This window comes from Schistocerca serialis, chromosome 3 (assembly GCF_023864345.2).
Source record: "Schistocerca serialis cubense isolate TAMUIC-IGC-003099 chromosome 3, iqSchSeri2.2, whole genome shotgun sequence".
Lineage (NCBI taxonomy): Eukaryota > Metazoa > Arthropoda > Insecta > Orthoptera > Acrididae > Schistocerca > Schistocerca serialis.
In genome coordinates this window covers 139,753,105-139,779,469 of record NC_064640.1, presented here as the reverse complement: position 1 = coordinate 139,779,469, position 26,365 = coordinate 139,753,105, and positions in this window count along the sequence as shown.

Below are 26,365 nucleotides of genomic sequence, written 5' to 3'. Positions count from 1 at the left end.
GATATTATAGTCATAGGATACTACGTTTTTTTTTGTTTTGTTACTTGCAAAATATTACATTTGTAAACATTTAAAGTAAGTTGCCAATCTCTGCACCACTTTGAAAGGATCTGACTGAATATTTATGCAGCTTCTTTCAGAAAGCACTTCATTATATATATCTTATTGATCCAGCATCGAAACTTTTTGTACTGATGGGTTACGCACCATGAAAGAAATGTGCTAATATGAACAAAAGAAGAACTTCTTTCCATTTAGGGGGCTATTAACAGGAAGATGAGCTGCCCTCTCCCAACAAATTACTTCTGAAAAACACGATAATAATTTTAATGTAGGATTTCGGCACTATCGGCAATATAGTACAGCGTTGCTGACTGAATTTCGTCTTAATGCCAGTGAGGAGACGTGCCTTAGCTCAAAATCAATCCGAGAATTGCGCACTCTCTCGACGGAAGAAGAAATCTGTCGATTTCAGGCGTGGGTCCGGTTATTGCTCGACGGTGCGTTGGGTACCCCGCCGCGCGGTGGTCGTATTACGAAATTGTCAGTGTGTGAAGAAACGTGCGGGCAAGAACTGGTCCGGCCCCCATACGAAGCTGGTTATGATTAAACGTTATTCCTGGCTCGACATTGACGAATGTCGAAAGTATATCTCGGAGCGAGCGGGCGCGCCAGCCTGGGAAGGGAGAGTCGCCGCTTCCCCGGGGGCAGCTGTGAAATTTAATTACGCGAGGGCGGCTGAGGTGTGCCGGCTTTTTGGCAATGCGTGTGATACTGGATGGTGTTAATAGCGGCAGCTGCGGCGCTGCAGAGGACACATTACTAAATGACGGGACAACCGGTTCCAGGACACTCGCGCCCGCCCGCAGTGGACCCTGGAGTCTGCGACTGTAGCGCCGCCGACGCCCACCGTCCGTCATTACTGCCGCTGCTGCAAGTACCCGAGCACTGCCTTCAGTTCAGACAAGATCACTTTCCTGGAAGCAAGTACCAAGTGCGTGGAGACTTAAAGTGAAACTTCGAGACACCTAGCAGACACGACGCGTCCTTCCGGGAAACACCCAACAAGCATTTAGCGCTCTGGGTTATTGTACTGCAGCCAACGCTAGAATTCCAGAGCCGCATTTAATTTCTTTGCGTATCGAACCATCACTATTTATGGTTTTCCACTCATCCATCGAACTGAATTTTCTTTTCCCATCCGATTGTTTATTGCGCACTCACTCGCGTCACACAAACCTTTCAGCGTGCTTCGGAGACTTGCAATACCACCTTCAAATGACGTAGCATCATTCGCCACGACTTCAACACTGACATTGACTGTCTTTAGTACAGCTTTAAAAAAAACTTTTTTTTGTGTAATACAGTGACTCTTTAGACAATTCTCTTCTTTGCTTCCTAACTGGCCTGAACCGCACGACCGCTACGGTCGCAGGTTCGAATCCTGCCTCGGGCATGGATGTGTGTGATGTCTTTAGGTTAGTTAGGTTTAAGTAGTTGTACGTTCTAGGGGACTGATGACCTCAGATGTTAAAGTCCCATAGTGCTCAGAGCCAACCCAACTGGCCTGTTAATACGAACAGATCTGAAAATACTTCAGAACTACCGTATTACAGGACTCATTCTAGTACAAGAGCAGCAACGCTTACCGGAAATTAACTGTAAATGATACACCAGTAGCAAAATTCTGATTTTCACGCTGGCAAATGTGCAAAAGGAAGGTAGTTTTCAGGAAATGTTTACGGAATTACAGGTGTACATAGGAAAAGTTAATTAACGAAATAGAACTATAGAAATTTTTCAATGAGAAATACGACGAAGCAAATAAATCTCACGTAACGTGTAAAACATAAAGGTTCTATGTACAAGCGCAGATACGTTTACATTCACATTTTTGCCCAAAAAACTGCTGCATACTGTGTGCCGGTAGGCAGATGGTAGTCAGAATCATTACCCCTTGCCATATGTCGTGTTACATTCACGAGAGATAAGAGAGTCAGTACCCCTCTTTATATGACGAAATTTCCCTAATTTTTGCTCGTGATAATTACACATTATGTAACGAGGAGGAAGTAATATACAGCGTATGATTGTTCAGTTTTGTTCGATAGTAATCAGGCGGTGGTCTGAGGCATGTTGCTGTGCCTAAAATTTCATCTCCTAATGCTGGAGACATCATCAAAGACTGTAAAGACTCAAAACAGTAGCTTGAATCTCAAACAAGCTAATACCTGAACTTTCATAGCCTCTGATGATTGCTACGAACCCCTTCGCGACGGTGTCCTCGAATAAAAAGTTCTCGGTAAACTCGTCGTGTCAAATTCGGATAAATTCCTAAGCTTTCGGTGACTACCCACATGATCGTTGTCAAGAACGTTGTCTGATAAAGGGACCGCGGCTACTCGTCATCACGGACTTCATCTAAAATTACGAGGGGCTACCCCCCCTCCCTCCCCCCTCCGGCCGGAGTGGCCGAGCGGTTCTAGTCGCTGCAGTCTGGAATCGTGTGACCGCTGTGGTCGCAGGTTCGAATCCTGCCTCAGACATGGATGTGTGTGATGTCCTTAGGTTAGTTAGGTCTAAGTAGTTCTAAGTTCTAGGGGACAGATGACCTCAGAAATTAAGTCCGATAGTGCTCAGAGCCATTTGAACCATTTGGGTCCCCCCCCCCCCCCCCCCCCGCTCCCCAAAAAAAGCCGGTATAACATTGCTGTGGGTGGAGCTCGCGTTTCTGCCGCTAGGCATGTATAGCGCAACTCATCGCCAGTTCAGTGCCCCTTGTGTTGTCGACTTGGGTTGTTCTGTTCATCTGCAGCGATTGTTTTTGCTAGTGCGTTTTGTTCTTGTTTCGTTATGATGGGGAGGTTAAGTGAACAACCTAGCAGCTGTGAAATTTTGTTTTCTACTCGTTAAAAATGCTGCTGAAACTGTTTTGATGTTGGAAACAGCTTACCAAGATGACACTATGGGAAAAACTCTAGTGTATGAGTAATCTGCTCGGTTTAAAAATGGCGACTTGTCGTTTGATGACAAATCAAATTCCGAATGTCCATCAACATCCCGAATCGACGAAAATATTGAAAAACATTCGAGAAGTTGTGCTCACAGAGCGTTTGAAGAAGTTTTAAGATGATTGCGCAACAGTGTTCGTCAAAAAAGTCTCGATTTGTGGCACACAGGAGACTGGTTCTCCCTCCACGATAACGCACTTGCACGCACAGCCATCTCTGTTAGACAGTTTTTGCCTAAAATGGCATGGTTCCGCTGCCGCATGCATCTTACTCGCCTGACCTGTCTTATTTCCACGCATGAAAAGGGACATGAGAGGACACCGGTTAGACAACGTTGAAGAATTCAAAAAAAAATACGAGGGAGGAGCTGTCACCCATTTCTAAAGATGACTACAAAAAAATGTTTCGAACAGTGTAAGAATCGGTGGGACAAATGTATTAGTTGTGATGGAGAGTACTTTGAAGGGCATAAGGCTGTTTTGTAAACTGTTTGAAAATATATAGCTTTTCAAAAATAATTCCGTTTACAAATATTTAGGATTTTTTGGTGCGGTTCGACGGAGGCATACGATAGTTATGTTATGAAACTTCCTGGCAGATTAAAACTGTGTACCCGACCGAGACTCGAACTCGGGACCTTTGCCTTTCGCGGGCAAGTGCTCTACCATCTGAGCTACCGAAGCACGACTCAGGCCCGGTCTCACAGCTTTACTTCTGCCAGTATCTCGTCTCCTACCTTCCAAACTTTACAGAAGCTCTCCTGCGAAACTTGCAGAACTAGCACTCCTGAAAGAAAGGATATTGCGGAGACATGGCTTAGCCACAGCCTGGGGGATGTTTCCAGAATGAGATTTTCACTCTGCAGCGGAGTGAACGCTGATATGAAATTTCCTGGCAGCTTAAATCTGTGTGCTCGACCGAGACTCGAACTCGGGACCTTTGCCTTTCGCGCGCAAGTGCTCTACCATCTGAGCTACCGAAGCACGACCACGCCCGGTCTCACAGCTTTACTTCTGCCAGTATCTCGTCTCGAGGCAAAGGTCCCGAGTTCGAGTCTCGGTCGAACACACAGTTTTAATCTGCCAGGAAGTTTCATATCAGCGCACACTCCGCTGCAGAGTGAAAATCTCATTCTGGATGGTTATGTTAGCTTCGTTCCCTGGCAGCCTTTGGCGCAGCGTGAAAGTTTGCGTAACGGTAATCGGAGTGTCGTGGGTTCGAGCGGAGTGTCGTGGGTTCGAGTACGTGTGTGGAAACTTATTATTTACAGTTTTTACTTGTGCTGCAAATAAACCAAAATAATGCTGGATATACTGTTTTTTTAATACTTTCATCAGACGCATACAAGGGACGGCAAAGGAAAATTTGGGATTGCAAACAAATTGCAGATACAGCGTCCACGAGGCCTCTATAAAAACAGTTCATGAATGGAATATAACTGAAGCGTCCGGTTCTCCGTATTGCGTTAGCTTCGTTTTGACCCTAGAGAAGACTGTATCAAGATACATAGACGGGAAAAAAGTCGCAACACCAAAAAATGTATGTAAAACATTTTCGGTTTTCTTGCCGTGTCAGTTCGGGACGAATTCACAAGCTTTCGATGATAGCCTCCATCGTCTTCGTCAGGAGCAACTAACTGTCTTTATTGCTGCTGTGGTGGCCTTATATAGCCCGTGGACGGCTTCTGATTGGTCGGCAATGACGCACTGCTGTCGCAGACGGTGTCAATGTCTACGCTGGTGGCGCCACCGCTTTCGTGGGCGTGTAAACCCTGCTAGGGATGTCTCTGCTGCTTCTCTGTATCGAGCGCTCGTTTCCATGCACCGCTCACATAGTGTCCACTATCACTGTTAAAGTTCTTCTCGCTCGTTCTTATTTCAACAGCCTCTGTAATAACAGAATCCTAGTATGTGGAAAAAAATGGCTCTGAGCACTATGGGACTTAACATCTATGGTCATCAGTCCCCTAGAACTTAGAACTACTTAAACCTAACTAACCTAAGGACAGCACACAACACCCAGCCATCACGAGGCAGAGAAAATCCCTGACCGCGCCGGGAATCGAACCCGGGAACCCGGACGTGGGAAGCGAGAACGCTACCGCACGACCACGAGATGCGGGCATCCTAGTATGTGGAGGCATGGGACTAAATTTTTGTTTCATCGAACACTGTTTTATGTTTGTTCGTGAGGCTGTGCTCCTCAGTTGCTGATTTCTCCAGTTCTCTATTTTTGATATGCCGTCGGTGTTCTGCACAGCGGTCGGAAACGGTGCGAACAGTCTGACCTATAATATTGCTTCCACACTCACAGGAGATAATATAAATTCCAGGGACCCTGAGGCGGAGACTGTCCTTAACAGAGCGCATTTTATACTGAATTAGAATTAAGTTAATACCTTCAGCTGCCGACGGACGTTGATATACTGTATACCAACGGGGACAGGTGAAAATGTGCGCGCTGACCGGGACTCGAACCCGGGATTTCCTGCTTATATGGTAGACGCGCAATCCATCTGATCCACCGAGGACACAGATGACAGTGCGACGGCAGGGACTATCTCTCGCACGCCTCCCGCGAGACCCACATTCTCACCTTGTATGTCCACACACTACATTCGTAGTGTCCCATCCCAACACACTCATTACTCGTGGAAGACATTTTTACCAAGTCCCGTAAGAGTTCGGGGAATATGTGTGTATCCGCACAGAAGAAGAAGGTCATAGTCGGTATTGCCAGATCTATATACTTATATGAATATGCCGTCTGTTCTTTCGGACATGTCCGAAAGAACAGACACTATATCCATATAAGTACATTTTATACTAAGGTAAGTTATTTCTTGTGTTTATTATCTATCACACCAAGCGTAAGTTCCCTGCTGAATGGGGGATCCATTCTGTTTTTCTGTACATCAATAACCCGACCCTCTTCTGCGATGTCAAATGAGGATAAAATCAGCAACCGCATTTTCAGCTGACTAGGAGTAAACTGCTTCAGACTTGATTGGGAATATGCTACATGCCTTACAACCGCTTGTCTCTTTATTACTCAGCAGTAATTACAAAATGGAGAACTCACTCCGTGTCGTACGACGAAGTGTTTCCAAGACCCATCCTGTTGTGTAATGAGTCAACGGACAACCTAAGTGAATCCATTAACGCCCCACGGACCGGCTGCTGTAAATGTGAAATAAAAAGACGTAAGCATTCGTCTCTCTAGAGGGTACGGGAAACCGAGGATTAACCTCACAGTTCGTATTTGGCAAATGTTGAGTGGACACTAAGGCTACCAGACAAGCCGCCGCATACCACCGATCACGGACAGTTTAGATTGCTGTGAAGCTAGTTACTTCTCATAATTTCCTCGGGAAACTATTACAGGTGACGGCGCTGCCAAAGTCCTCCAAAATGACCCGACGTGCGTAGCTGAGGTCCCCGGATTCGCAATGTAGCCGAAATAACGAAATTTCGGAACGAGCCAGCAAATTGTGGCTACGCAGCCGTAAAGGAGTTGAGGCGAGCGAGGCAATCTCGGATCCTTTTTGGATGAGACTGATTGGAGGAAATGAAAACCTGTAGAGGAGTGCCGTCCAATTTGTAGAAGGAAATTGCGATGCAGAGGGAAGCGTGGGCCCGGTGGCTTTGTCTTGGCCGCGCGGCAGCAGTCAATTTTTGCCGCGAATGCTGCCCCTGCCCGGCGTATCGCCGAATTAGCGACTGCATCCGCGCCTCTTTTAAACGCAGCCGACCTGCATTTTCCGCTCGGCCGCTGGAAATTAAATGGGTCCGCTCGACGACACACGGACCTCTTTCGCGTTACTTCCTTAATTATGCTCGCTTCTTTTCCACTACTGTTTCCTTTACACGGTTTTTCAAAATTGTTTCACATCCTATGAACAGACAGTATCAATCAAGATTAGGAAAGGACATATAAATGTTTGTCTAGACACAAAAACTAGACACTAGTAATAATTTTATCTTGGAACTCTTCCATTTGGTCCGTGATTGCATACGAAAAAAACGGTTGCGAGTCCGCCTTGATGCAGTATACCAACTCACAAGTAACTCCTGTCGGAATACGACAAAAAAGGACAAATTTCCGAGCGAGGTATACAGAGCGCATGAGAGCCATAAAGAGTGACAGCGCACATTCCACTTTCGCAGAACATCTAATGAACAAAAACCATAACCCCACTCATAGCGACCGAGCGAGGTGGAGTTAGCACACTGGACTCGCATTCGGGAAGACGACGGTTCAATCCCGTCTCCGGCCATCCTGACTTAGGTTTTCCGTGATTTCCCTAAAATCGCTTCAGGCAAATGCCGGGATGGTTCCTTTGAAAGGGCACGGCCGATTCCTTCCCCTTCCTTCCCTCACCAGAGCTTGCGCTCCGTCTCTAATGACCTCGTTGTCGACGGGACGTTACACACTAATCTCCTCCTCCTCCACTCATATCGAAAGTGATCTACACATCATGTAACTCAGCAACAGTTTATACCGACAACTAACAATAGAAGAAAATTAGTACATACAAAAGACTATAGTGGAAGGGAAAAACGTAATAAACGAGAAACAACACACTGCAACAACACATTCTTCACCGCTGTCAGAAAACTGACCCAGGACACAGAAAAAGCACACACACGCAAAAGAACCATTCCCCCGTCACACTCAGAGACATAAATGAGGAATAGAAGTCGTCAACCGCGTGGGTAGCCGCTATTACTAAGGCGTCTTGTCCGTGCGGCTCGCCCCCTCGGAGGTTCGAGTCCTCCCTCGGGAATGGGTGTGTGTGTGTGTTGTCCATAGGGTAAGTTAATTTAAGTTAGATTAAGGGGCTCCGGAACGCCCTATACTTGCAATGTTAAAATAACGCTTATAAATTACATCTTTCCTCACAAAGTATTTGAGGTAGGAAGTTGAACTTTTTACAGATTATTTATTGGAATATGGGCTACAACTTAACACAGGGATTTTACAAAATTTTAGTTCAGTTATTAAAGATGATTTTTTTTCAATTGTAATGAAAATTCACAACATTTTTTTGCAATTTTTAATTTATATATTCAAAAATACACAGTTGTTTGGAAAAAGGCTGTGTTAAATTACGCATAAGGTACTGTGTAACATTTACTGAAAGTTTGAAACAAATATGTTTGGAAGATCCTTAGAAAACATGTAATTAGTATGAGAAAATAAAAGTTTTGGGAATCGAGCGACAAAGATTGGATTAACTTTTTAGTGCATTCCAGGTCCATAGGATGGATTATCTTCATCCTCTGCAAACTCCTCCTCCAGCTTCCTCCTGTTCCTCCTCCTGTTTACTCTTGCTTGTATTTATAGACTCTTTACAGCCCTGTCTGCAGCCCGAAGGCGTTCCTTGTCTAAAGCAAGCATCGCTCGTTGTTGTGTTCGTAGATTTTGCTACCATTTTCTTCAGTTGCAGTTACTGCAACACTGTTCCAAAAGGTGGTCATGTATGAACACTTATCACATTTCAGTTGTATTTCACTAGCAAGTCCTACGTGCTTTATTATGGAGAGTACCAGACCAACTTCACTACAATGAATACATCTTACACAGTTTGAAAAAATTCCTTTGAGAACCGACATATCAAGTATTTCATTCACATCCGATTCGCCCATAAAACATGTATAGTTTTCACTCATTGAACCAAGCTTCTTCTGTGAAGTATTTTCTTTCCCACTTTGACTGCTATGGGCAGGTGTACTTGAGAGGTTAGGTTCACTCACTTGGTTATCGTCTTTATTGTTTACAGTAATAACACATACCTTTGGCTTTCCAACATTTCTCCTTTTCTTAAAAGCCTTCAGAGGATTTCTAATAACTTTACTTTTACTCATTATTATACTTCAACAAAACAGAGACTCAAGAAACAGAATTAATTACGAATATTTTCGAGATAACGACAGAGTAAATAAACATGAAACAATCGACAATCACACCAGCGATATATATTGAACCATCACAGGTTAGCCACAACACATACTTTATCTCACATCACTAAAATGTACCTGATGAACACGGACGTTAATAATAACACCATTTGACAGCAGTTTAACAGCGCCACAGTGGGTCACGCCCATGTAGAACACATTTCAAAAAAAATTTAAAAATAGTTGTAGTCTTCGGAATTGAATAAATTATATATCTATTAAAAGGTAATAGTCTGCAGATTCAGAAAACGCAAAAAAGTAAAAATTGAACTTTCCATGATTTTGAGCCTTTCCGGAGCCCCTTAAGTAGTGTGTAGGCTTAGGGACCGATGACCTCAGCAGTTTGGTCCCATAAGACCTTGCCACTATGTTCCAAAGAAGTTTGTCAGAACTTTTGCTGCTATTTTCATAGCCTTCTCGCAACATGCAATACTTATCTCGCGACACACGCGAATGCGTAATGTTTTGGATTATGAACGAAGTGCGAAAGTTATGTTTTTATGTGTATAAAAGTAGCTGCAAGCCGTCCACCGAACGTGATTATGCGAGAAACTAAGTAGCAGCCTAGTACACAGCAAAACTGTATGCACAACTCTTCGTGTGAAGATTCCGTCGCAACGAAAAACGCCTTTCTTTTAATGATGTCCATCCCAAATCCTATATCATTTCTGTGACACTCTCTCATATTTCGCGGTAATACGAAACGTGCTGCCTTTCTTTGAACTTTTTCGATGTACTGTCAGTTCTATCTGGTAAGGATTCTATACCGCGCAGCAGTATTCTAAAAGAGGACGGACAAGCGTAGTGTAGGCAGTCTCCTTAGTAGGTCTGTTACATTTTCTAAGTGTCTTGCCAATAAAACGCAGTCTTTGGTTAGCCTTCCCCACAACATTTTACATGTGTTCCTTCCAATTTAAGTTGTTCGTAATTGTAATACCAAGGTATTTAGTTGAATTTATGGCTTTTAGATTAGACTGATTTATCGTGTAACCGAAGTTTAACGATTTTATTTCAGCACTCATGTGGATGACCTCACACTTTTCGTTATTTAAGGTCAACTGCCACTTTTCGCACCATTCAGATATATCTTCTAAATCGTTTTGCAGTTTGTTTTGATCTTCTGATGACTTTATTAGTCGATAAACGACAGCGTCATCTGGAAACAACCGAAGACAGCTGCTCAGATTGTCTCCCAAATCGTTTATATAGATAAGGAACAGCAAAGGGCCTGTAACATTACCTTGGGGAACGTCAGAAATCACTTCTGTTTTACTCGATGACTTTCCGCCAATTTCTACGCACTGTGACCTCTCTGACAGGAAATCACAGATCCAGTCGCTTAACTGAGACGATATTCCATATGCACGCAATTTCACTGCGAGCCGCTTGTGTGGTACAGTGTCGAAAGCCTTCCGGAAATCCAGAAACATTCGGAATCGATCTGAAATCCCTTGTCGGTAGCAATCAACACTTCATGTAAAAAAAGAGCTAGTTGTGTTTCACAAGAACGATGTTTTCTAAACCCATGTTGACTGTGTGTCAATAGACAGTTTTCTTCGAGGTAATTCATTCTGTTCGAACACAAAGTATGTTCTGTCATTGGAAAATTGCAGAGGATTTCTCAGTTCTGCTGGTGGTGTCTGCATAGACGTCCCTGTTATTACAGACAAGGCTGCCGAGGTATGGAGATCTGTCAACATCGTGTGGTACCATTTGTCAAACTACGGAGTACAGTCACATTAAAGCGAGGACCGCCTTTGTTCGAAGTCAAAGTGCAATAAGCACTCACAGACGGCAGGTGGCAGCAGTAGCAATGGAGAGTACGTAAAGCGTCTCGGGGGCGCTGAAAACGATGCAGTCACTGTCGTAAGGCGGAGACGGAGCGATTTACTCCACGTCGAAAACAGCATGTTTATTGGCTTTCGGACCAAGGGTGGAAGCATCTCCGAAACGGCAAAATTTGTAAACATGAAAAAATGTCCTTCTCCAAAACCGGCGCAGAGGGAACAGTGGTGCACCACGGGCCATAAATACCGGGTGATCAAAAAGTCAGTATAAATTTTAAAACTTAATAAACCACGGAATAATGTAGATAGAGAGGTAAAAAGTGACACACATACTTGGAATGACATGGGGTTTTATTAGAACCAAAAAAGCAAAGTTCACAAAATGTCCGACAGATGGCGCTGGACAGCAAAACGTCAGTGACTGCGCATGACAATCGTGTATACAAGGAGCTGTAATAAGAGAGAGAATCAGATGCGCCAGCAGTCGCAGCATGTTGACGTTACCTGAAAATGCGCTTTTAGTGAAACTGTATTATCAGAATGGGGAATGCGCTAGTTCAGCGTTACGATCCTATCGCCATAGGAAGGGGATTCGAATGGGTAATGGTCCGTTGACAAATGCAGCTGTGGCCAGAATGATTTCGAAGTTCGAAGCCACGGGTTGTTTAGATGATAGACCCCGTAATGGCCGACCGAGCACAAGGCGTAATGCTGCTGAGACAGTTCAGGAAGAAATGGAGACTGTAGTGGGTTCGTCTATGCACGGGGAAGTTAGCGCTCGTGCAGTCGCACGTCGCACCGGCATTCCATACACTACTGTTTGGTTGGCACTTAGGCGTACCCTCCGATGCTATCCATACAAAATCCATCGGCATCATCAACTGTTACCTGGTTATTTAGTGAAGCGGAGGGCATTTGCGGTGTGGGCGTTTCAAAAGATGGCGGAAGATGACGATTGGTTGAGTAACGTGTTGTGGACCGACGAAGCTCATTTCACGCTCCGAGGGTCTGTCAACGCCCACAACTGCAGAATTTGGGCTACCGAAAATCCTAGAACTGTCGCGGAAACTCCATTGCACGACGAGAAAGTCACGGTATGGGTTGGATTTACCACATCTACCGTTATCGGGCCTTTTTTCTTCGAGGAAATGCGTGATTCTGGTTTTGCAATTGATACCGTGACGGGTGAGCGGTACGCCGATATGTTACAGAATCGCATCATTAGCAGCCTGGCTGATAAACACCTGCTGGAACGTACGATGTTTATGCAGGATGGCACTCCACTCCATATTGCTAGACGCGTGAAAGATCTCTTGCGCGCGTCGTTTGGTGATGATTGTGTGCTCAGCCGCCACTTTCGTCATGCTTGGCCTCCCAGGTCCCCAGACCTCAGTCCGTGCGATTATTGGCTTTAGGGTTACCTGAAGTCGCAAGTCTATCGTGATCGACCGACAACTCTAGGGATGCTGAAAGACAACATCCGACGCCAGTGCCTCGCCATAACTCCGGACATGCTTTACAGTGCTGTTCACAACATTATTCCTCGACTACAGCTATTGTTGAGGAATGATGGTGGACATATTGAGCATTTCCTGTAAAGAACATCATCTTTGCTTCCTCTTACTTTGTTACGCTAATTATTGTTATTCTGATCAGATGAAGCGCCATCTGTCGGACATTTTTGAACTTTTGTATTTTTTTGATTCTAATAAAACCCCATGTCATTCCAAGCATGTGTGTCAATTTGTACCTCTCTATCTACATTATTCCGTGATTTATTCTGTTTTCAAATTTATACTGACTTTTTGATCACCCGGTATAAATGATGGGGATGAAAAACGACTACGAAGGTGTGTTCAGGCCAATAGACGTGCAACTGTCCGCGCAGATGAACCAAGGGCTACTAACAGAATCTCCTCAACGACCAATCAGCAACATTTCTGCGTATGGACCTCCGTAGCCGACGCCTTTCTTGCACCCACTCTGACTGCTGCTCATCAGCGTGGAAGCCCGGAATTGGCACGCCAAGAGCTGACAGTTGACCTTCTCAGATGAACCACCAAGTTTTATACTATATCGGACAGATGGCTGTTGCCGCGTACGGCCCTGTAAATATTGTCAGAAGGTTCCAGGCCGGAGGAGGGAGCATTATGGCGTGGGAAATGTTTTCGTGGCATTCCCTGTGTGATCTCGTCATTCTGGAAGACGCAATGGATCAACACAGGTATGCACCTGTCCCTGGGGACCGTGTCCACCGCTACATGCAGTTTGTTTTTCCTCGGCACGGTGGTATCTACCAGCCGGGCAATGCAACGTGTCACACAGTTCGCAGTATATGTGTATGGTTCGAAAAGTACCTGGATGACTTTTCTGTACTCTCCTGGCCACAAACTTACCGGATTTAAACTGAATCGAGAATCTGTCGGACCACCTCGATCAAGCTGTCGGCGCGGCTACACTTTCCTGTCGGTACCTTCCAGAACCTCCCTGACTCTATTCCTGGATATCTCGTAGCCAAAATGGTTCAAATGGCTCTGAGCACTATGGGACTTGACATCTGTGATCATCAGTCCCCTAGAACTTAGAACTACTTAAACCTAACTAACCTAAGGACATCACACACATCCATGCCCGAGGCAGGATTCGAACCTGCGACCGTAGCAGCCGCGCGGTTCCGGACTGCGCGCCTAGAACCGCTAAACCACCGCGGCCGGCTATCTCGTAGCCGCCCGCACTGAAATACGTGGTCATATATGCTTCTGATAGGCGCTCACATTAATGTGTCTGGAAGGTGTATAATGTAAGTAGATTCATTTTCACCTTTTATGAACATTGTGTTTGCCTTATCACCATTTATTTTTTGCCCTGCAGAACCAGCCATTCAGTGCAACTTATTAGTGATTACTTGTAAAGTTTGCGGTGTTTTTGCCAGAGCACGATGCTCAGGAATTCCATACAAGCTTAAAATATTCCAGAATGATTCTCGGCGTATGATGTCAAAAGTATTGTTTAAAGTCAACGATGTTTAGGTGCAGTGGCCAGTTGAGTTCTACGCATTGTATTACGTTCCGCATAACAAATAGTTCTTCAGCGCAGGATATCCCATTCAGAAAGCCAGTCTGCTGCTTCTTGTGTCATTTTTAAAAGAACTTCCGGTATCCTAGATATCAGGAATACTTTGAGAAAACTGGTGATAGAAACAAAAGATCCGAGGAAAACACCTGATGAATGTAAATGAAACTAAAAAAAAAACACATTCAGACTTCTGGCAGTATACTACACGAAAACACTGGCTCAGGGCCAGTAAATGTGTAGCACCTCAATCAATACTGAGAGGTTCACAGACTTCGTTTTTTCTGCCAAGCACCGACAGAAAATTCAATTAATGTTACTCCAAAGGTAGTTATGGTTTCAGGTGTGAAAAATATGTTAAGCATGCTGTCATCCTACTATCCCAGATGTTAATCCAGATGTAAAGGAAGGCAGATTTTTAGCTTTCCATCAACGACGAATCATTAGATAAAATGCACAATCTGGAGTTGTACAAGGGAGGGAAATCGGATGTGTCCTTCTCGAAACAAACATCCAGATCTTCGCTTTAAACGATGTACTGAAGGGCCTAATTGTGATTTGCACTTAGCTCCTTCCAGAGTGAAACTGCACTCCTTTAATCAATGCACCACGTCACTTGATACTTTGGAAAGTATTCCGGACAAAGAAACAGTCTTCATTACTGTTAGGATGAGAATTTTGTAAAAATACTCATTCGTAGACGAGAACTCCGTCGATGAATATTATGCTGAGGTCTGCTTTTCCAACAAGTAGTGTTATGTTGCCGTAGTAACTTAATTCGCTGAGGGTGGTAATACCCAAATGCACAAACGCCTGTGACAGTTGCAACACAAAGAACGATAATTGAAACGGGACTGATCTTTATACAGCAGTTTATAACACGATACTCAAAAAATTATTAGTATTACATAAATACACGGTCTAATCAAAAGTATCTGGACATCTATTAGTGGGTATTAACCGCTCGGCCACACCGGCCGGCCTGTCTGAAGGTCTGTGAAAGTATAGCAACCCGTTCTTCCTCAAGGAACGAAACTAGAAGGCTGGGGTCTGGAGCGAAGTCAAAGTTAGAACTCATGTTAAAAGTGTTGCATTTGGTTCAGGGCTGGACTCTGGCAGGGCAGTTGACTTCAGAAATGTTATATTCCACACGCCGGCCGCGGTGGCTGTGCGGTTCTAGGCGCTCCAGTCCGGAGCCGCGCTGCTGCTACGGTCGCGGGTTCGAATCCTGCCTCGGGTATGGGTGTGTGTGATGTCCTTAGGTTAGTTACGTTTAAGTAGTTCTAAGTTCTAGGGGACTGATGACCACAGCAGTTGAGTCCCATAGTGCTCAGAGCCATATTCCACACACCGTTGCCTCACATATTCTGCTTCACAACAGCGTGTACCGTCAAACTGATACAAGCAGTCATCATCGCCGCACAGTTCCTCTACTGTACTCAGTACGCAATGTTGTCAGATGTGCTCATATCCATGCGCGTTGAGCGTTTTCTTAAGCACATCAAGGCGACCGACCATACCCTAACCCACCCCGCTACGGTCGCAGGTTCGAATCCTACCTCGGGCATGGATGTGTGTGATGTCCTTAGGTTAGTTAGGTTTAAGTAGTTCTATGTTCTAGGGGACTGATGACCTCACATGTTAAGTTCCATAGTGCTCAGAGCCATTTGAACCATTTTGAACCCTAACCCACCTCTTCTGCTCTTCACTGTTGTTATCACACATGATGAGAGGTAATGTTCTCCAGGCATTGCCGGACGGTGAGCCGAGCCGTTCTAGGACCTACAGCCTGGAACCGCGCGACTGCTGCGGTCGCAGGTTCGAATCCTGCCTCGGGCATGGATGTGTGTGATATCCTTAGGTTAGTTAGGTTAGTTAGGTTTAAGTAGTTCTAAGTTCTAGGGGATTGGTGACCTCAGAAGTTAAGTCCCATAGTGCTCAGAGCCTTCAGCCTTCTTCTCCAGGCATTACCCAAACACAAATCCTTCCATCCAGTTGCCAAAGGGTACAGCGTGATTCATCATTCCAAATTACAAGTTTCCCGTCACTCACTGTCCAGTGGTGTAGTTCTTTGTAGCACCTCAAACATCGCTTACACTGACTACAGAAATGTGTGGCTTTGGAGGAGCAACTTTACCGTTGTTCCCCATTCAATTTAACTCCATACGCACAATCATTGTGCTGGTTGTACTTTGGAACTGACGAGCGATTCCTTCACTTCATTTCATGCGACTTTCACAGCCACCCTCCACAATGCTCTACGGTGCCTGTCCGTCACAGTGACACAGACCCATTTCCCAGAAACCGATCACTTACATGCTGATATGGCTCCCTTTGGTATTGTCAACACATTCTGGTCCTGAGTTTTCGTTTCCACTTCAATGAATGAGCTTTACATATCACATCGTCCCGGTTATACACTGAAGAGCCAAAGAAATTGGTACATCTAAATCTACATCCATACTCCGCAAGCCACCTGACGGTGTGTAGCGGAGGGTACCTTGAGTACCTCTATCGGTTCTCCCTTCTATTCCAGTCTCGTATTGTTCGTGGAAAGAAGGATTGTCGGTATGCCTCTGTGTGGGCTCTAATCTCTCTGATTTTATCCTCATGGTCTCTTCGCGAGATATACGTAGGAGGGAGCAATATACTGCTTGACTCTTCGGTGAAGGTATGTTCTCGAAACTTTGACAAAAGCCCGTACCGAGCTACTGAGCGTCTCTCCTGCAGAGTCTTCCACTGGAGTTTATCTATCATCTCCGTAACGCTTTCGCGATTACTAAATGATCCTGTAACGAAGCGCGCTGCTCTCCGTTGGATCTTCTCTATATCTTCTATCAACCCTATCTGGTACGGATCCCACACTGCTGAGCAGTGTTCAAGCAGTGGGCGAACAAGCGTACTGTAACCTACTTCCTTTGTTTTCGGATTTCATTTCCTTAGGATTCTTCCAATGAATCTCAGTCTGGCATCTGCTTTACCGACGATCAACATTATATGATCATTCCATTTTAAATCACTCCTAATGCGTACTCCCAGATAATTTATGGTATTAACTGCTTCCAGTTGCTGACCTGCTATTTTGTAGCTAAATGATAAAGGATCTATCTTTCTGTGTATTCGCAGCACATTACACTTGTCTACATTGAGATTCAATTGCCATTCCCTGCACCATGCGTCAATTCGCTGCAGATCCTACTGCATTTCAGTACAATTTTCCATTGTTACAACCTCTCAATACACCACAGCATCATCCGCAAAAAGCCTCAGTGAACTTCCGATGTCATCCACAAGGTCATTTATGTATATTGTGAATAGCAACGGTCCTATGACACTCCCCTGCGGCACACCTGAAATCACTCTTACTTCGGAAGACTTCTCTCCATTGAGAATGACATGCTGCGCCGTGTTATCTAGGAACTCCTCAATCCAATCACACAATTGGTCTGATAGTCCATATGCTCTTACTTTGTTCATTAAACGACTACCTAATATCGTGCAGGGCCCCCACGAACGCGCGAAAGTGTTGCAGCACGACGTGGCATGGACTCGACTAATGTCTGAAGTAGTGCTGGAGGGAACTGACACAATGAATCCTGCAGGGTTGTCCATAAATCCGTAAGAGTAAGACGGGGTGGAGATCTCATCTGAACAGCACGTTGCAAGGCATCCCAGATATGCTCAGAAATGTTAATGTCGGGGAGTTTGGTGGCCAGTGGAATGTTTAAACTCAGAGGAGTGTTCTGAAGCCTCTGTGTATCAATTCTGGACGTGTGAAACGTCACATTGTCTTGTCGGAATTTCAATGCGCCAGAATGCACAATGGACATGGATGGATGCAGGTGATGAGGCAGGATGCTTACGTATGTGTCACATGTCAGGGTCGTATCTAAACCAATCAGGGGTCCAATATCACTACGACTATCTCTGTTGACATGCAGGATCCATGGATTCTTGAGATTGTCTCCATACCTTCACGCTCCCATCCGCTCGATACAATTTGAAACGAAACAAGTCCGACCAGGCGACATGTTTCCAGTCATCAACACTCCAACGTCGGTGTTGACGGGCCCAGGCGAGGAGTATAGCTTTTTGTCGGGCAGTCATCAAGGATACACGACTGGACCTTCGGCTCCGAAGGACCATATCGATGATGTTTCGTTGAATGTTTCGCACGCTGACACTTGTTAATGGACCAGCATTGAAATCTCCAGGAGATTGCAGGAGTGTTCCACTTCTGTCACGTTGAACAGTTCTCTTCAATCGTCGTTGGTCCCGTTCTTCCAGGATCTTTTTCGGCCGCAGCGGCCAGTGTTGTCCGAGATTTGATGTTTTACCGGTTTCTTGATATTCACGGTACACTCGTGAAATGATCCTACGGGAAAATCCCCACTTCATCGTTACCTCGGAGATGCAGTGTCCCATCGTTGGTGCGCCGACTATATGACCACGTTCAAACTCACTTTAATCTTGATAACCTGCCATTGGAGCAGCAGTAACCGATCTAACAACTTCGCTAGACACCTATTGTCTTAGATAGGCGTTGCCGACCGAAGCGCCGTATTGTGCCTGTTTACATATATCTGTATTTGTATACGTATGCCTATACCAGTTTCTTTGGCGCTTGAGTGTACTAGACATGGAGTTTTTGGGCGTACATGTTTCAGTTTTCTCTGCAACCTAGTCTTAATCACACTCCGAGTTTGTATTCATTCAGCCTATTCTTTGTGAGAGCTGACCTCAGGTATACAGCAATATGGAGTCTTATAGTTACATTCGCAGTGGTGCTTAATCTCTTTTATATGTTGGTTGTTCTTGAGTATCGTACAGAGAACTTTTTATTGTTGCCAGTATTTCTCTATTCTCAGAAACGTTAATGACTGAAATCATTGCTGGAAGGATTTAAATACATGGCTGCAACAACCTGTCAGAACTATTAAACATCATTTCAATAGTGCACCACAGTTTACAACTGAATTAAAAAACTTTGTCTTGGGATACTCCTTCTACTCCGTTGAAGAATATTTTGACAGAAACTCTCAAAATTAATATTTTCATCAATTTTAAAATCAATGGTAGTAGTGCAGTGCAATATTACTGTGGTGTCACCGCCAGCCACCACACTTGCTAGGTGGTAGCTTTAAATCGGCCGCGGTCCTTTAGTACATGTCGGACCCGCGTGTCGCCACTGTCAGTGATCGCAGTCCGAGCGCCACCACACGGCAGGTCTCGAGAGACGGACTAGCACTCGCCCCAGTTGTACGGACGACTTTGCTAGCGACTACACGGACGAAGACTCGCTCATTTGCAGAGCAGCTAGTTAGAATAGCCTTCAGCTAAGTCCATGGCTACGACCTAGCAAGGCGCCATTAGCATTACATTGCATTTATCTAGAGGGAGTCTCACTTGTATCATCAAGAACGCTGTATACAAATGATGGATTAAAGTTAAGTATTCCAGCAGCTACGTACTTTTCTTTATAGCATTCATTACGTATCCTGTTTCAGACCTCACGCCACACTGCGTGAGTTAGCGCGTGCATCTTGGCCGCCTCTTTCTATTAGTGTACGTAGTGTTGGCAAGTCTGCCGACACTACAATTACTTCATAATGTTAGGTTGTTCGGTGTATTGGTTTTAAATAAGATGTACGTTTACATCCTTGACTTTTTTCCACACTGCATCCTGAAATACAATTAGTGTAATGCAAAAAGTATGTTCTAAGACATATGATGACGTCTTGATAATTTATATTCTGGTTCTGCTTGTGTCATCCGTGTAGCCTAGCAGTTAACAGTAAACAAGGTGACTTACAAAAGTGGAAGACAACAGTTCGTTATTCATTCTTCTTAATAGCATCGATAGTGCCGTGGTTTTCATCGCTAGCGAATGTCAGTTACCGAGCTAGAGCTCGAGGAGTCCGTAAGCCAAAGCGATGAATGGCACCAGAAGCTTCTACGCTCTTCTGAGCAGATGTGTCTTGTTTCACTCGCATTTTCAGATTCGTATAAAATTTTGAACATTCGACAGTTATTTTGATTATCGCTTTCTGGAAAGGCATTCTTGTAATGAATTGGTTGTGTACGAGTTCTCAATGACTAGGTATCACATAAGATCTGCACGGGAAAGTAAAGGAGCTACTGCACACATTACATCGTGACGTCACATGGTTTGCGCCGTCAATTTAACATTTCGTATTACATTTCCGGCATCCGTATGGCAATATGATAACGTAATTCATTCCCTTCTTTGTCCCCTTTGAATTCTTGACAGTTTGTCGCTTTCTCTGACGGTGTCAATGTGGATAAATGTCGATACTTCAAAACTACAACCGAATTTGGCGCAGCAAGAATTCGGAGGAAATTTCATTCGTGTAGTTCATTGCGAAACTGTTATCAGATTTCAGTTGTTTTCAGCTGTCCCTCCTAATCGTACTATATTACAGGAGGAAGGCATTTTACGTGTATCGGAGTAATTCTCATTACTCGCGTCGAGGACCTCAAGCACATTAAAAAAAGAACGCATATGTAGATTCCAATGACGAATACGGTAGCTACTGAATAGAATGGAACGACTAAAATATCCATCTATAAGTCACGTATGCAACTAGTTTTGACTTGTGCGCATAAAAGATAGACACTGACGAAAAAGAATGAAGAGGGATTCAGATTGATCGAGAATAAAATACTGCTCGAAATGTTTGGAACAGTGAGGGACCCTTTCGGAGAATTGTGAATCCTGAAAAAATATAGACCTATATGACTTACGTAAAGAACCTAACACCGTAGCAAAGAAAATAGCCGAAATAATTAGTTGTTTGGCCATGTAATGAAAACAGAAGAAGATATATTCATAAAGAACTGTGCTATAAGAAAGCCCAGACAAAAGAAGAACATCAGGTAGGAAGGTTTTTAGCTTTCAATCAACGACGAATCATTAGATAAAATGCACATTCTCGAACTGTACAAAGGAGGGAAATCGGATGTGTCCTTCTCGAAAGAAACATCCAGATATTCGCTTTAAACGATGTACTAAAGTAAAGGAAAACCTAAATCTACATGGCCTAATTGGGATTTGGACCTCGCTACTCCAGAATGAAACTGCAATGATTTAATCAATGCACCACGTCACTTGGTACTTTGGAAAGTACTCCGGACAAATAAACTATCTGCATTACTGTTAGGATGAGAATTTTGTAAAAATACTCATTCGTAGGCGAGAACTCTTTCGATGAATATTATGCTGAGGTCTGCTTTTCCAACAAGTATATGACTTACGTAAAGAACCTAACATTGTAGCAAAGAAAATAGCCAAAATAATTAGTTGATTGACAATGTAATGGAAACTGTGCTATAAGAAAACCCTGACAACAGAAGAACATCAAGAAGGCCAAGAATGAGATTTTCAGATAATGTAGAAAAATTTTGAAAATTGTTATTTGGAGAGACTGTTGTAAAAACAGAGGGTTCTGATAAAATATTGTAAAGGCAGCAGCATAGCGCTTACTTAGCTTGTAACAAATTTTCTTAACAGTAATTATTATTATTAACACTATTTCTATTGAGCTTATTCTGCAGTTATTTTCATCGGACGTTATAGGTATTTGCCTCTTTGATTCTTTACGTCACAATTCAGTGATGCAGATCACAGAACGACGTCTACGAGTTAACCGCTTGATTCGCCACAAAAGTAAATAGTGTGTTAATTTTATTTTCCTCCATTGAGAAAGACATCCATTTTGAGCACACGATCTAAATGAGAAACCACGTGATGGAAAACACAACAAAGAGTATATCAAACCAAGTTTTCAAATTTTAGTGCATCTTAGCGGACTTTCTATACCATTATGCTATATTAAGTGAAAGACTGAAACTTCTGAATTTGTTGGCGAGATATAGCTGAAGAACAATCTTTTGTGAATGCACCTCCTATTATTTTCGTAGGTGCTACCTTTCAGCCGCGAGACGGGGATCAAATTAGGTAACACATTACGGCTACAAGCAATTCCTTTCCAGCTAATATTTCTTCACATCTACAGTCGACGCCGGGAGGCTAACATACTGTGGGCGGCAACAAACGCGGCGTGCATGAAGAATGCGGGAAGGAAAGTTCTGGAAACGCGCCACACAAAGAAAGAATGCAGCCGGCAGACTTCATTCACGTATCGAAATAAAATAGCGCGCCTAGCCGTTTATTTGAATATTTGAGCCGGCTGGATTTACATACGCTTATGCAGAGCGGGGAGCGGATAAACTTCCCTTTCAATAGGTTTCGCCTTTCTGCTGCCTTACCCTTTCCATTTTTAATTTCAGCGTCGACCCTCTTTTGTTGTCCGAGCAGCACGCTTTTGGATTGCTACAGAGAAATTATAAACTTCGCTGCATAATAACGTGAAAAAAATGATATATTGAACAACCTCCTATGCAAACTACGCTTCAAATTTTCTGTCGGACGTCAGAAAGAAATTTATGACACTACCCGGTGCAGCTATACAGCGAAGAGAATGCATCTCGCGCTTTGCGCGTTCTGCGGTGAACACGCGTCGCAAACTAAGTACAGAGGAGAGACTGCCTGTAACAAGACACGCTGACACATTGCCGAAGCACATAAAATGTCAGCTTCACTGCGCTCTCGTTTGCACTACGCACTGTCACGTTAGTACAATACAAGTCGTGAGCTTCACATTTGTACGTGTACAATGCAGTACTCACGTAGTCTCTATCTCTCTCTCCCTCTCTAAACCTCTCTAAAACACACACACACACACACACACACACACACATATATATATATATATATATATATATATATATATATATATATATATGAAGGTCTTATTTCAATAATGGTGCAAGTCCATTACCTCCACTTTTCTGCCAATAATGCTTCTGAAATTAGTGATCCAAACAACAGAAAGAAAGGTTCATCTCTAGCAAGAAGCCATATGCTTGAATATTTCTGGTATCTCAACTGCAGATTTTTCAGCGCTCATTTAACTTTAGGACTATGTATCTCAAAATGAACAAAAATGGACTTGAACCACTATTGAAATAAGCTCTTCACATACATAGGATAAAACACAACACCCATTTTATTTCGTGAACGGTACCAGATATCGAAACGAACGGGTTTTTCGGCAATTGATAATAGTCTAAGTGGCACGTACTTTTGTTATGTGATAACACTTGTATCTAATGGATCGAGATATCGAAGCAAGTATGATTTTTTTAAATAGAATGATGTACATTTTATCAGAAAGCGCTTGAAAAGACGTGTACAGTAGAAATTCTTCCAGTCCATATGTGGCATAACAGCAAACCAGTGCTTAACAGTATTAGTTAAAAACAGTCTTGGTTGCAATTTTATTTTTTTTATTTTTCAACGAAGCGTTTCGCCTTATTATAAGATAACCTGAAGATTCCTAAATAAGGCAAAACGCGTCGTTGAAAAATAAAAAATAAAAAAACTAAAATTGCAACCAAGACTCTTTTTAACCAAATTGACATGTACAGTCATATAATTATTGTTAATTTTGAGTTTGAAAGTCTTCGCAGAAGATTCCGAGAAACTGAAGGGCATGTCGGCCCGATTCCTCTGTTGCGTTGTACACACGCTCAACGTCGTTGTATCAAGACTTTCTACTGTTTACGCCCCCGCATTGCAGAACTAGCAGGAACTGTGGCGTCGAATCGGTAGGTCATTTATACTTCAACTGTCATTGCGTACAGGCATGGGCACCAATGCGGAGAAGTTAGACATGCTGCTTTCATGCTGCGAATGTCAAAAAAATCACTGTCGAAACGATACGGCGGTATAAGGATGTATATCCTGATTGGCGCTGTCCGCCGCGCCAGGCTCTTTGACGAATTGTTGGGTTACTCGTGCTAACAGACAACTTCAACGTCAAAAAACAGAGGACGAGGACGAAGACTGTAACTGAGAGAGCACATGAAGAAGCTCTTCTGGCTACGAAAATTATCAATCCATATGATGGCAAGAGACGTATTCCCACGTAATGTGGGTTTAGCCAGATGAGTGTCATTCGCATTCTGCACCGACATAAATTCCACACTTATCATCTGTCTCTACACCAGGCACAGGTGATTTCGAACGTCGTATAGAAATTTGTTGGTTTGCTCCAGAGCGCTTGGGAGATGATACTAGGTTTTTTCAACGTGTGCTCTTTACCGAGGAAGAAGCATTAACGAACAATAGTAATGTATATTTACGTAACATGCACTGCTGGGCAGCGGAAAATTCATGCTGGCTTTGTCAGATACAACACCAATGCCCGTGAAGAGTAAACGCAGGGTGCGGCATAATAGGAAATTCCATTGTGAGACCTTACTTCCTTACGTACGCACACATTCTTACGAATTTTCTACCCGTTCTTCTAAAAGAGGTAAATTGGAAAAATGACAGAGTATGTAGTTCCAGCACGACGGCTTCCCTACGCACTCGTCCAGTATTGCGAGTCAAATACTGAATTAAAAGTTTACTGACCGTTGGATAGGACGGAATGCTGCAGTACAATAGCCGTCCAGGTCACCTGATTCGACACAACTTGATTTATTTCTATTGGGAGTACTGAAAAGTATAGTCTATCATGAAGCTTCAACCAAGCTAGGCGATATGCGCCGTTGAATTGACACAGCATATAACGACATATCATCTAACGTACTTTCATTTGTTCATCTATCTCTCGAACGGCGATTAGAAATGTTGCTTGCAGTCAATGGTAAACAATTTGAGCACATGCTTAAGCAAAGCGTAAAACTGAATTACGTTAACAAAAGTATTTACTTTGTGCGTGGCATGATCTCAGTCATTCTGAATAAAATATTTAGTTTATTTAAAATGTTTTATGTCTCATTAGAATCTCTAGTAGTATTCTACAGATACGTTTGTCCGGCAGCTGATGATTTACGTTTAATAAGGCGAAGAAAGATCAGGATTTTTTTCTCAAATATATGAAATTTAATACAGTAGTTTCTAAGTCGAAACAAGGCCCCGGGAGTAGACAACATTCCATTAGAACTACTGACAGCCTTGGGAGAGCCAATCATGACAAAACTCTACCATCTGGTGAGCAAGATGTATGAGACAGGCAAAATTCCCTCAGACTTCAAGAAGAATATAATAATTCCAATCCCAAAGAAAGCAGGTGTTGACAGATGTGAAAATTACCGAACTATCACTTTAATAAGTCACAGCTGCAAAATACTAACGCGAATTCTTTACAGACGAATGGAAAAACTGGTAGAAGCCGACCTCGAGGAAGATCAGTTTGGATTACGTAGAAATGTTAGAACACGTGAGGCAATACTGACCCTACGACTTATCTTAGAAGAAAGATTAAGGAAAGGCAAACCTACGTTTCTACCAGTTTTAGACTTAGAGATAAAAATGGTTCAAATGGCTCTGAGCACTATGGGACTTAACTTCTGAGGTCATCAGTCCCCTAGAACTTAAAACTACTTAAACCTAACTAACCTAAGGACGTCAGACACATCCATGCCCGAGGCAGGATTCGAACCTGCGACCGTAGCGGTCGTGCAGTTCCAGACTGTAGCGCCTAGAACCGCTCGGCCACCACGACCGGCTACTTAGAGAAAGCTTTTGACAATGTTGGCTGCAATACTCTCTTTCAAATTCTGAAGGTGGCAGGGGTAAAATACAGGGAGCGAAAGGCTATTTACAATTTGTACAGAAACCAGATGGCAGTTATAAGAGTCAAGGGACATGAACGGGAAGCAGTGGTTGGAAAAGGAGTGAGACAGAGTTGTAGCCTCTCCCCGATGCTATTCAATCTGTATATTGAGCAAGCAGTAAAGGAAACAAAAGAAAAGTTCGGAGTAGATATTAAAATCCATGGAGAAGAAATAAAAACTTGGAGGTTCGCCGATGACATTGTAATTCTGTCAGAACAGGAAAGGACTTGGAAGAGCAGTTGAACGGAATGGACAGTGTCGTGAAAGGTGGGTATAAGATGAACATCAACAAAAGAAAAACGAGGATAATGGAATGTAGTCGAATTAAGTCGGGTGATGCTGAGGGAATTAGATTAGGAAATAAGACACTTAAAGTAGTAAAGGAGTTTTGCTATTTAGGGAGCAAAATAACTGATGATGGTCGAAGTAGAGAGGATATAAAATGTAGACTGGCAATGGCAAGGAAAGCGTTTCTGAAGAAGAGAAATTTGTTAACATCGAGAATTGATTTAAGTGTTAGGAAGTCGTTTCTGAAAGTATTTGTATGGAGTGTAGCCATATATGGAAGTGAAACATGGACAATAAATAGTTTAGACAAGAAGAGAATAAAAACTTTTGTAATGTGGTGCTACAGAAGAATGCTGAAGATTAGATGGGTAGATCACATAACTAATGAGGAGGTATTGAATAGAATTGGGGAGAAGAGAAGTTTGTGGCACAACTTCACTAGAAGAAGGGATCGGTTGGTAGGACATGTTCTGAGGCATCAAGGGATCACCAATTTCGTACTGGAGGGCAGCGTGGAGGGTAAAAATTGTAGAGGGAG